Raw genomic sequence first — 13,471 nt, 5'->3', positions numbered from 1 at the left:
AAAAACAAAAGCTCAAAAGCACACAGAGAAGCAAGCATTTTTACAGAGAAACAAGGTAACCATAAAACCAGAAAGCAATGATATAAAATACACAGAGGAAAATACCTGACAACCTAGATTTGTTATTGTTGCGTACTGCTAAATTCTGGGTGTGCCTTGAATGTGGACTAGGCTGTTAAGAACAAGGTCGATGGGTCAAATGCACGGTAATTTTAATATTCTTTGACAACACCACAATTCAAAGACATTAAGTCTTCTTTGTTCTTATTCATTTTCCAGATTTTACTTGCACATTAAAGGATATGAGGATATAATAGCTGTGATCAGGCTCACTTTACTTTTAAAGGTGTCATCCTAGATTTTAAAAGTTCTTTTGCCACAGAATTGTCCGATGTAAAATGCTATGTGGTTTCTTAATTGCCTCTTCCATGAGCATTATCATGGATTGATGTAAATGAACAATATCTAGGTCTAGATAAAGATAGAGATAGGGAGAAGAGATTTATACATCTAGAAAACCCTCTTTCAGAAATAAGGGCAATGTAGAGACCCTCTCAGACATACAGAGGTTGGAAAACTTAAACAGATTTACACTATAAGAAGATTTAAATTTTTTAATTTCTTCATATAGTAAAATGATACAAAGGGGAAAATATATCTTGTACCCCAAGACTTGAGTTTCACATCTCACTTATCAGTCATTCACTAATTAATTGGATCAATAAATTGTCACTAAAGCAATGGGTGTTTGTTTTGTTTTGTGTCTTTGATGCCTGATCCCTGATCCCGTTGTTACCTCATGATCACACAGGATGGTGTACTTCTTCCCTGTGGGATTTGTTGTTTCTCAGCTAGATGGCCACTTGTTTAATCTTCAAGCCTTTAAGGTCCTAGACACTATATCTTTTGATAGCTGGGCATCATCAGCTTTATTCACATTTACGTAAGCACCCATTTTGTCTTCAGCGATCATGTCAGGGAAGGTGAATATCACACAGTGTTAGTAGAACAAATTGTTGTTATATTGAGGTAGTACTTGAGTGGAGGCCCAATGACCTGCTGCCATGATACATTATAAATAAATATATGTACATAGATCTATTTCCCTATCGTATATAACTGTACTTACATATATACATGCCTATATTTAGACCTCTATAAATGTCCTTTGTCTCCAAGTTCTTCCCTCTATTTCTTTTTAATTTCCTCCTGTCCCCTATCATGTTTCACCTTCATTTGGGTTTTGGTAATTCCTCTCGGCTACATGGCCCTTGATGGAGCACCCCCACCCCAAGCATCCTGTGCCCTCTTTGCCATCAATTTTAGATCACCTATTCTTCCCTTGTCTCTGTATTGGTCGGCACCCCCATATTTTTCTCCATATTTCTCTCTCCCATGTGTCCCCCAAACCGTGTCCCCTTGTTCTCACCTCCGGATTGTACATCCTGCCTAACTTGTCCAGATAGACATGCATAGACAATAATACATGCAAAAACAAAGCAAATCGAAACATAACAAGGAAGACAAAAAATAATATCAGCTAATACAACAAAACAAAACGATAAAAAAAGAAAAAGAAAAACCAACAGCAAAAACTGAAGAGCCTTCAAACAGTTCCAGGTCTGTCCGATGACCTTTATGAGTGTTTTCCAGTCGAGTCCGCTGGGGTGCCACACCCCGGCCCCCAAATCCACCTTTGGAATTCTTCATGGACTTTGTAGCTTTGCTCCCCTTGCTGCTCAGCTGTGCACCCTTAGTGTTTCACCCCGGGGTGGGGGGGTCGGATCGGGCGCATCTCCCACACCCTGTCCCCAGAGCTGTTCCCCTTAGTACTATGTGTCAGTGAGGGACATTGTCGCTGTGTCTCGTGATGGGCTGACCCTGTGATCCTCTCTGTGCATTGGCTGCTCTGAGTCGGAATATTGTCCTCAGTGCTTGATGGGCAGGGGTGTTTTGCACTCTCAAACAGAAATCATATCAATGTGAATGAGAGGGAGCATCGAGTGGAGACCCAAAGCCCATCAGTAGTCAACTGAACACCTCCTATTAGAAGGGCCACAGAAAGAGAAGAGCTAGTCAGTGTGTAGTATAGTACCAATGAAACACACAACCTTCCTCTAGCTCTTTAGTAATTCTCTCAACAAAAACTACCATGTCCCCAATTCTATCTTACAAATCTGGTTAGATCAGAACATGTATACTGGTCCAGATAAGAGTTTGCAACACAGGGAATCCAGAACAGATAAACTCCTCAGTACCAATAAGAGGAGCAGTGATTCTAGGAAGGAAAAGGGGTGGGGTGTGGAGAGGGAAGTAAGGGGGAGCCGATCATAGTGATTGACGTGTGCCCCCCCCCCCCAGTGGGGCACATCGTAGAAAGGTGGGTGAAACGAGACAGCAGTCTGTGTAAGACATGGAAATAAAGAGAAGAATTTATAAATTAGCAAGGGGACATGAAGGAGGGAGGGTAGGAGAGGGAGGGGGGAAATGAGGAGCTCATGCCAGAGGCTCAAGTAGAAAGATTTTTTTTTTTAAAGATGATGACAACATATGTAGAGATGTGTTTGACACAATGGCTATATGTATGGATTGTGATAAGAGCTGTAAGAATCCTCATTTTTAAAAAAATGGGAAAAATGGGCTTTCAAATCTGGCTGATATACTTTGTGTCTCCAGAATGAATTGCACCTTTGTACTACTCCTTTGAGCCAGTTTCAGAAAACTACATAGTGTCAAACTTATCATTAAAGAGATTCTGCCCAGAATGTTAAAAATGAAAAGTTTGTACTAGAGTTAGTCAAACTTCTTTACAGAGTGTGTTTTTATTGTCTCAGTAGAGGGATACAATTTTGTTTTGTCTCTGCTTAAAAAGTCAAGAATGATCATATCTCCTTTTGTCCTGAAGGAGGCTTTGAGTAAATTGTTGTGAATCTGAAAAAAATATCAAGTGTCTCTTCCAGCTGAGATGAAAATGAAACACAACCACTACAATATCAGTTTCTCACTCATGAAAGCAACTACAACAATGGGTACCTTGAGTTTTTATCTCGTTAAGAGATTATTCAAGTATCAAAATGGTATAAAGTGTAGCAACAACAAAAATAGCATTTTTCTCTTCTGATTAACATTTGGATCAAAATGACCATTGATCTTCTGTAACAACTAAAGAAAATCAGAAACAATTGAAAAAGTGTAGATTTTAAAACCCTTCAGAGAGATGAACAGGCAAAGACTATTAAATGAACTTAATCTCAGAGAGGGATAAGCTATTACTAGGAGAGAAGATGTCTGTGGCACCTTTAATCTCTGGAGAAATATTAGGAGAAAGAGAGTTTCTATCGATGGAGATAAAGAGAAATCAGTTACTTTTGAATAGTTGTCCATGGAATGTCAATGATCAGTGATCGTCAACACTGAGCAAGCCTGAACTACACTTGAAATCTCCCTAATGCAATTTCCTTAAGTGCATAGTGGTAAGAAGAGGAAGGCTAGGCAATGACAGAATTACTGAAATGCATCTCTTCTGAAATATGCTGCCATAACCAATTGCATGCCAACGGGTGAGTGAAGGAATGGAGAATTATAAAAATCTTGGTCTTTAGCATGGGTATTACTTCTGCCTTTCAATGTTGGGAGCAAGACACTAGAACTGACAGAGATTTTCATATTGTAAAATAGTCATGGGATACGAATGGAAAGAAATGAGAAATCATCGGCAAGTCATAAATATGGTAGACAGGATGCAATGCAGACAATATTTTCAGTTGCAAAAGATTGCTTGAGCAAATGTTTAGAGTTTACTTTTAGTTTCTATCCTACTACTACTGATATGAGAGTCCTGATATTGCACTAAAATTTAAAGCTCATGCTAAAATATATCTAATTAAACCTATAACTAAGTTCATACCATACTCAAACTGAAAATTATCAATTCAGACTTCCATAATAATGTCCTGAAAGAATGCTTTTGCCTCTTACTGGAAAATACTATTTACCAATATCTGATGATCTTTTATACACCATGTGTAGTACACAACAAAAAAACAAACATGAAACCTATGAAGAAGCAAACTCATCTTATTTAATATGTAACCCAAATTCTTGAGGTGGCTCAGATATTTGCTTCATCAAATGAGAGGCTTAAAAGCAACTATGAGAAGTCTGAAAATCAGAAGTGGGGAAAGCAAGTTAGAGAACTCTTTAGAAAATACAGATAAGATGTGTGAACATAGAGAAATTATCAGTAGAGAGAGAACACTATAAACACCTACACACAACCAAATAGAAAATCTTGAAACTGTAGCAAAAAAGAGAAACAAGAAGATCTGAATTTAGCTGATCAACCAAAGGCTGAGTACAAGCTTAAGAAGCAATTGATGAGTTTGAAAATGTATCAATAGAAATTATTTAAACTGAGATATAAAGAGAAAAGGGGTATTTTAAAATAGTCCCAAAATATCTATAAGAAACTATAAAAGAGGTAGTAAAAAAAGAAAGTATAAAATAATCTAATATTTTTTTTCACATTCTGAAAACAAAGAAACTTGAGAAAAATTATTGGCAAAATTTACTATTAAAAAAACCACCCACAAATGTTAATTTCAGGGAAAATTAAAGAAAAAATATATTCCATTGTTAGTTGAAAATAATGATGCCATGTATGTTAATTTTTTATGCTTGACTATCAACTTTAAATAGCACACATTTATTTTCTCATACTGTTTGTGGGTCAGGAATCTAGGTACAGCTACATGGATCCTTTGCTTAGTGTTTCATAAGACTATAATCACTAGATCTACTAGAGTTGTGTTCTCATCAGAGGCTTATCTGAGGAACACTGCTTCTAAGCTTTCTTAGGTTGTTGACACAATGTATTTCCTTGCAATTGCAGCCTTCATGATCACTCTCATATTCAAACCAGTAATAAGAGAGTGATACTAGTTAGCTAGCTAATAAACTCTTATTTAATCATGTGCATGTAATGAATTACATCTTAACAACTTCGTTATGTTCCATTGATTAAACAAATGTCGCAGGTCTATTCCACATCAAGGGGGGAAATGGCATCTGATCCATTTACTCTGCTTGGTTGTTATATTTAGGTTTCAACAAGGGTGAAATAATACTATGTCATGCATGAGCTCACATTAATCAGCTAATTTTGGAAGGCTCCTCTGCACTATCCAGAAAATCATTTTGAATTTTTTGAAAATCATTTTATTGGGGGCTCATACAAATCTTATCACAATCCATCCATCCATCCACTGTGTCAGGAACATTTGTATATTTCTTGCCATTATCATTTTCAAAACATTTTCTTTCTACTTGAGCCCTTGGTATCAGCTTCTCATATTTCCCCTCCCTTTCCTACCCTCCCTCCCTCATTAACCCTTGATATTTTATAATTGTTTTTTTCATGTCTTACACTGACCGATGTCTTCCTTCACCCACTTTTCTGTTGTCCGTCCTCCAGGGAGGAGATTATATTTATATCATTGTGATCTGTGCCCTCTTTTTTCCCTTACCCTCCTGGTATCTCTACTCTCATTATTGGTCCTGACATGAGCAATGGCATCCCTTGTTCCAAATCCACTTAAAAATCTGTATGTCTGGCAGCTCCATCAATGTACTGCTACAACAGCTTTTGAATCATCTTCAGCAATAGTTTTCATGTGTTTAATATTAATTATGTTCTTCTATAACTTGCACAGTAAGTCACTATTCTTTGGAGTGAGCATAAATATGGATCTCTCTTCTTGTAAGTTGGTCAGGTACTTGTCTTTCAATTTTTTGGGGGCATGAAAAAGGGGAGTGCTTCCAGTGCTTCATCAACTTGCTGAAATATTTCAGTTGGTATTCCATCATTCCCTGGAGCTTTGGGTAGTTGTTAATACCTTCAGTGAAGCTTGAACTTCTTCCTTCAGGACCATTAGTGATGATGTTATTTCTTATAATGGTTGAAGGTTGACCAGTTCATTTGGGTGTGCTGACTGCATTCTTTCCATCTTCTCTTGATACATTTCACATAGAATTTTTCAAAATTATAACTCTAGATTTGAATTTCTCTTTAGTTCTTTAAATTTAAGATTTGCTGTGTGTCTTCTTCCATTCTGGTTTTCTAACTCTAGGTCTTACTTAGCCCATTCCATTATTATCAATACTTTGTTTTCTCCAGCTGCCCTTTGAATTTTTCTATACATATCTTTGACTTTAGTATTTCTTCCATTTACCTTAGCTACCCTGCAATGAAGAGCATGTTTCGGAGTATCTTCTGGCATCCATTTAATCATTACTTTCTTTCCTGTCTTTTTAATGATCTGTTGCTTTTTTAATGTATGATGTTCTCAATGGTATCAGACAATTCCTCAGGTCTTTTTTCATTAGTGTTCACCGCTTCAATGCATTCTTCCTATGCCCTCAAAGTTCAGGTGGGATATACCCAAGTTCATATATTGGCTCTCATGGATCTATTTTAATTTTCTTCAAATTCAACCTGAACTTACACAAAAGCAATTGATGGTCTTCTCCACAGTCATTCCTTGGCCTCATTTTAGTTGCTGATGTTGAGCTTCTCAAAAGTCTCTTCCCACACACGAGTCATTTTGATTCTGTGCATTTTATGTAGAGAAATCGCTGTATACAGCTGCCTTTAATATTGTTGATAAAAAGTATCTGTAATAAAGAAGTCTTGAAAAAAATCTACCATGGGATCTCCCACTTCATTTCTTTTCTTTAAAAAAATCATTTTATTGAAAGCTCTTAAAGATGCAACAACTCATAATTCAATTAGATTAAGCATGGTTATACAATTGTTGCCTCCATCAGTTGCAAAACATTTTCATTCTCCTTGAACTCCTTGGTATCAGCTTCCCTTTATACCCTCCCCCCACCCTACCCTCCAGACCCCTTATTGCCATATATGTTATAAATTATTATTACCATTTTTATTATCTGTGGTTTACACCATCCAATATATCCATTCACCTACAATTCTATTATTTGTTCCACTCAAGTGGTATTCTACAGTCATCATTGCTATACGCTCCCCTTTCCTCCTACCTCCTCTTCCTGTACCCTCCGGGAATCATTACTCCCTTTACTGTTTTTGAAGTGTTACCTATCTTGATTTTCATGCATTACACGATTTTAATTATACACATGAGTACACTCACGTCCAACTACATTAATGAAGTAAGATCAGAACCATAATAGTGAGAGAGGGAAATATTAAAGAGCTAGAGGATAGTTATATTTTTCATCAGTGCTATATTGCATTCTTGACTAAACATCCCTTCTGTGTGGTCCTTCTGTGAGCGAATGTCCAATTATCTTCAGGTGGGTTTTGGGCCTCCGCTTTGTCTATATTTCTTCACTTCTATTTGAAGGCTTGTTATTATTATTACTTTTTTAAAATGAAATTCTGATGCCTATTCCCATCGATACGTCACAGTGGCTTCTGTGCTTCTCCCATGTGGGCATCCCTGTTAGATGGCCCTGGTTTAATTTTAAGCCTTTAAGAACCCGTACACTATATCATTCAATAGCTGGGCACCATCCACTTACTTCACCACATTTGCTTCTGCACTCATTCTGTTTTCAGCAATCATGTCATGTTTGGGAAGGTGAGTATCATACATTGCCAAATTATTAGAACAAGGCATTGGAGAAACAAATCATAAGATGGAGAGTAGATGTTCTCGGGTCTCTTGCTTTCTGATGATTGGACCAGGGTGCAGCTGCCTCAGCCAGTTCCCTGATTTTGTTTCTCTAAAGTACCCAGACTAAAACACAATCAAATTGCCAATAATTACCAATAAATCTTGAATGCACGTTTGATCAATTTCAGTCTGAAGACAGTGTTAAAATTCTTCTATTTCTTCATCACTAGTTTAGTGGTTGGTGCGAAATTTGAATAAAAATAGTACTGACTTGATTTCCTTGTACGCAGATAGATGTTATTGTATCATAGATAGCGTTACACTTAAAGATAGATCTTGAGGTGTCTTTTTTGATGATGATGTGTTGCTGTTCCTCTGGAGTTTGTCCTTCTCGGCTCAGTAAAATACATGATTCAAAATGATCAAAATGATTCAAAATGATCTCTACCAGTTCATTTTAATTCATGAATACATAGAATATCATTATGTGCTCCAATTTTCCTGATAGATACTTCATACAGTCCTAGTTCCAATTATCAACACGTATTTTCAGTTGTTTCTTCTCATTTGGGTCACAGCCCACTGGCACACGAAGAGCCCTATCGCTTATGCCATCCCACCTGAATCAGGGCGGTAGGGTCATTTTGAAAAATAAACTGGTTCTCAGTCATGTTTTGAGTTCGCTGATCTGAGAGGCTCACCTTCTGGCATCGTCTCTGACGATAGTTGCTTCTGGTCGTGAGGCTTTCAGTATCTGACTGCCTTCTGCGCTGTTCATAACATTTTCTATGGCTAATTTCTCAGAAGCAGATCCCCGATTCCTTCTTTGTATTCTCATTTCAGTCCAGCTTTGCTGAAGCCTCTTCGCTTAGGGTGACCCTGCTGGTATTTGAAATACAGGTGACATCGCTTCCGGCGTCACAGCCACAAACAAGTCCTCACTAGATGAGAAACTGAGAGACAAGTCACAGAAACAAGACACACAGGAGGTGAGAGAGTCTGTCTAAATTACGTGGCCAGGAATAGATGTTTCTACGGCAGTCTGTGAAGCTGCTTTTTATTCTCGTGGCTTAAGAAGTAGACACTGGAGAGGAAACTGCAATGGCATTCCCGTATGTCTGTCTACAAATGTTGAAGTATCTTCAAACCTGATCGTTTATCTCTCATCTGTCTCCTTTGGAGAATACCTCTGCGAAAGAATTGGTTTCCAGGCCAAATACATTATGTAGCCAGAGCGTAAAACCCTCCTATCAGAAGCAGAGCCCAGCTTGGGCAGAGAGGTGTTCTCTCCCTATGCCTGTCCACGTCTTTTTGTCCACTTCACTGCCTATGGGAGCCAAGGAGATGAAGGGGAGAATAACATATATTCTATTGTTTTTCTAGCTCATTTTATAAAGGCTCTGGAGCCTGGAGGGTGAAGCCCCCAGTCAGGACCTGTAGAAGGGAAATCAGAGAAGCAATTAATCTTGTGCCGGGCTGGTGGGCAGGCTTGTCTAAGCCGCGCTTTAGCACCGGAGTGACTGGGATCAGCAATCCCACGCACTCTACAGCTGTGTTCCTAGCAATATGATTTGGAAAAAGGAAGTCTTGAAGATAAACACTAAATGAATGGTGTCCATCAGAGGTCCCTTTAAGAATAACTTGGTATCAGAACTAACTCAGCATTTATTCACATTATTGTCTATTTTGTTGAGAGAGGTGTACTTCAGAATAATCCGAAGACTGTGTTTGTTTTTGTTTTTCAAATCCAAAGCTCACCACCATGTCAGTTTAGTGGATTGTATGGTGTTAGCATTTTAACTTTAAACATGTTTATTTCTCCTCTGAAATGTATGCACTTGACATAAAGGGGAATTTTTTTGCATTTCTTATGATCTATATTCTCAGTGTTTGGTTTTGTTGTTTGTTTGTTTGTTTGTTTGCTTCATCCTTTTTCTCTCGTTACTCTTCTTTTGTCCCCAATGTAGACTGGCTTTTAGGAAGGTTATACGGTCTCATAAAACAAACAAACAAATAAAAACCCACAAAATCCACTACTATCAAGTTGATACCAACTCATAGCGGCCCTATAGGGCAGGCTCAAACTCGACCCTTCTCACTCTCTGTGAGTTTCTGAGAGAACACACGTTCATGAGGAAGCCTGCTCTTTCGTTCCCAGAGCAACTGGTCATTTCCAACTGCGGACGTTTCAGAGAGCGAGCAGCCCCAGCATAACCACCAGGCCACCAGGGCTCCTCTCAGGCCTCGTGGAAAAATTATCATGAGAACCTCACATGTCTCTATTATATGGGTAACGATTTATCCATCAATTTGTGCAGCCTGAAGAAAATGCACTTACTGTAATTAGGATGTGATAAACTAGAGTTAGCTAAATAATAAAAAATGCACATCGTGGATGTATTCACAAAGATGTGTCTACACAGGAAAGTCCTGCGTTTGAATGATTTAAGATTGGGAGAAGTGTGTTCTCTAAAACCATTTCCACTTTTATTAATCTTTGTAAACCTATAGCCCCTGAGCTAGTGTTTTGAATGCATTCGATGTTAAATAAAAGAATTATTGATTCATGGAAGTAATGGTACTGCTGCTACAGTTACATGCTGTGCACACTAAGTCATTCTCATAATTACTCATCCACAATTTATTTAACTTTTGGTAAAGTAACTTATAATTTCAATAAAACAACATACTACAAATGTCAGAGGAAGAAAAATTATTTCTTAGCTACGGAGCCTGTCTATAGGAGAAACAATGGAAAATACTAAGAATGAACATTTGATTTGATTGTCTTTGAAAAATTCCAGAGAAGGTAGAAATTCCATCTTTAATGACAGAGATCATGTATATATGCCACATGAATTGACTTTGAATTAACAAATTATAATAACAATAATGAGAAACTTTCTGATTTGTTCCAAGAATTGAGTATTGACCCAATGAAATAGGACCATTGTTGAAAACCTTTCCTCTTCTCAATTAATTGTCTTGTTTTCCAAAAATGTATTCCAATGTCACCCATTGGGAAGGCCTTACTTGGATTATTTTGTTGGTGTTTGAATGATATATTTTTCCTTTGTTTTTTAGAAATATAAATTGAAGGCTCAAAATTAATCTTAAACTGGAATATAACAGATACTATACAGCACAATATTAAGTGGATCACATATATACTCTTTGCCATGGAGTAGAGTCTGAGTCACACATGGCCAGAGGAAGAAGAGCACAGCTGCTCCTTGGAGTTCCTTATGGGGGCAGAGTGTCTCATCTTACTCCTGGCTGGTGAGTCTGATCCACCGACCTTGGGGTTAGCATCTTGGTGTGTAGCCCACTGTGCTACCGGAGCTCCAAGTAAAAGTCAGAGTCTACAGGGGGAAGTGGGAGACTATAAAGGCGATGCTTATCTGGGGGTTTACAAAAGCAAACCATCGATCTTAAAGGTTAGTCGCTCTAGGGGAGTTCCCCGAGGACATTATCAGTGCAACTTCATTTCAGTTTTGATAGTCATGCTTTCATTCTGGTTATTGTGGTTTTCTTTCGTAAGTACTTCTGCTTTCCACTTGCAGGCAATCCCCCGGTCATAAATGAGATCCGTTCCTCACTGTGTCTTGGAGAATTCGTAGAGAAGTTGTAACAGGTGCATACAGCTCTTGTTGGCATTTTCGTTGAAGAAAAGGCTTGAAGCTTTAACAATGATTTAAAAGCTGCACTTGTAGCAAGTGAAGGTGATGAAGAATTTGTTGAGAGAAGATGTTGGTTGAATCATTTCAAAGTGAATACAAATATACATACTATAAAGGACAAACAGGAGTTTTCTATAAGCCAAGTTTTTGTTACCTGGGAACGCTATATCCTCTGGAGAGAAATTGTCATTGCCCTACCTACCACTCCACAATAGTCCTTTGACACTGACCAGCTGGCATTGCTACTGTGAACCGAAGGGCATAAGTGTCCCAAGTAAGATCTTGCCTGTTTTTGTTGCTGTTCTTATTTTTTTTTCTTATTTTAATTTTATTCACATGGAAGACTAAAGAGATGATGGATGGAAGGGATCAAGGGCTTAGGGCTCAGAAAGAAGGTGTTCTGTCATTCAAAACATCTAAGCCATGACTTGGCTTTGAGATAATTTAAGTATATATTTTGCCACTGTTGTACATACACAAGTGTGGGCAATGAGATAGCCACTGGGGGAGGCCTAGGCTGTGTGTACATCTGTGATTCTGACTCAACTTGTGTAGATACGACAGGACAGAGTAGAGCTGTGCCAGTAGGCTACATCGGGGAAATAGAAAGCCTTTTCTTTCTCTCAAAGAGCTGCTAGTGGTTTCAGACTGCTGACCTAATGGTTAGTAGTCTAAGATGTAACTCGCTATCTCTCCACGGCTGCTCGTAGGCCCGTGAGTTAAATATGCATGCATATCATGCGAAGAGTATGTTCTTGTTGTGGAGACTGTGCCCAGCCAAGCATACACCAATTCCTTGGCTGCTTTATTTACCCGAGAAAATTTATATTGCACATCATAGGATATAAATAAGTCTAAGGTGTTTTTCAGTTTTTATATTATACATTCATTCCTGGACAAGCAAACTTACTGGCAATTATGTGATGTAACTAATAGCTAATGTAGGAGCATTGCTGTTTGGTAAGCCCATAATCGGTTGTATTTCCAACAGATATAATTGAATATCATCCTGGTCTAGTAACTCCAAAAAATTGATGACTTGGCCACAATCTTGTGAGGAGGTAGTCGACTTACTAGGCACATAGACCCTTGAAAACACCCAGGAGAATTGAGCCCATTGCAATACAGGTAGGAGGTCACTGGGTTTTGCCATCCTGGTAGGTTTGTGTAAGGGCCAGTTCCAGAAATGTTCAGGGAAACTTTACTCACATCCAGAAAAGTCTGCACAGCAAGTGTTTTTGCAACCAGGTTTCTGGCACTAAGAACCCCCTAGACCCACTAATATTTTCTTCCCTTTCTTAGTAACATCACTGATAGTTTAACACACGTGTTGGTTATGAGTATTTGCTTTTAAAAGAATGGGTTGAGTGAATTTTGAATAATGTTACTCAAATATCAAAATAATTATTTAAATTTTCTTCATATTGGCTTTTCTAATTTTCTTTTTATGATGCCCCACAAACATTTTGCTTTGAAAAAGAATCAGAATTGGACTCTTTTAACAGTTGTGGGTAGTCAAAGTTTTCAATAGAATGCTCACCTCAAAATATTTTAATTGTACTAAGATTTAATACTAACCATTTTTTCAAGAGAGGAAAAAAGACAAATGTATAACAAATTCAAAATACAGAGTTCTCATTCACCTCACATGTATATTACATACTGATACTGATATCCTGTTCTATAAAACACACTAATTTTCAAAGCTTGGGTGTGTAATCTTTTCATAAGATTTAATATGGAGAGAGGAAGGATTTATTCATAGAAAATAAATATAACTTTACTAGATTATGAAAGTCCATAAATAGAATTGGAAATATTTCTAATATTCAAAGCTATAACATGGGTACTTTTTCCTGTTCTTTATGGAGATATTTCCACTAGAGGAATCGAATGAAAATCCATTCTAAAAATACTGACATCCACAGCATAACACAAGTCTAGGAAGCATCTGTCTGCCGCCAACTCTGGGGCCCCATTGGCTTGCAAAGCACCAACAACAAACATCTCACTGCCATCAAGCAGTCTGGTTCATAGCCACTCGATAGGACAAAGAATAGAACTTTTCTTGACTTTCCAAGTCTGTAAAACTTTATGGATGCGGGAGAAAGAGTGGCAACCTTGCAGTAATAA

The sequence above is a fragment of the Tenrec ecaudatus genome, chromosome 10 (genome assembly GCF_050624435.1).
Source record: "Tenrec ecaudatus isolate mTenEca1 chromosome 10, mTenEca1.hap1, whole genome shotgun sequence".
Classification (NCBI taxonomy): domain Eukaryota; kingdom Metazoa; phylum Chordata; class Mammalia; order Afrosoricida; family Tenrecidae; genus Tenrec; species Tenrec ecaudatus.
Note: the sequence above shows the minus strand (reverse complement) of the source record.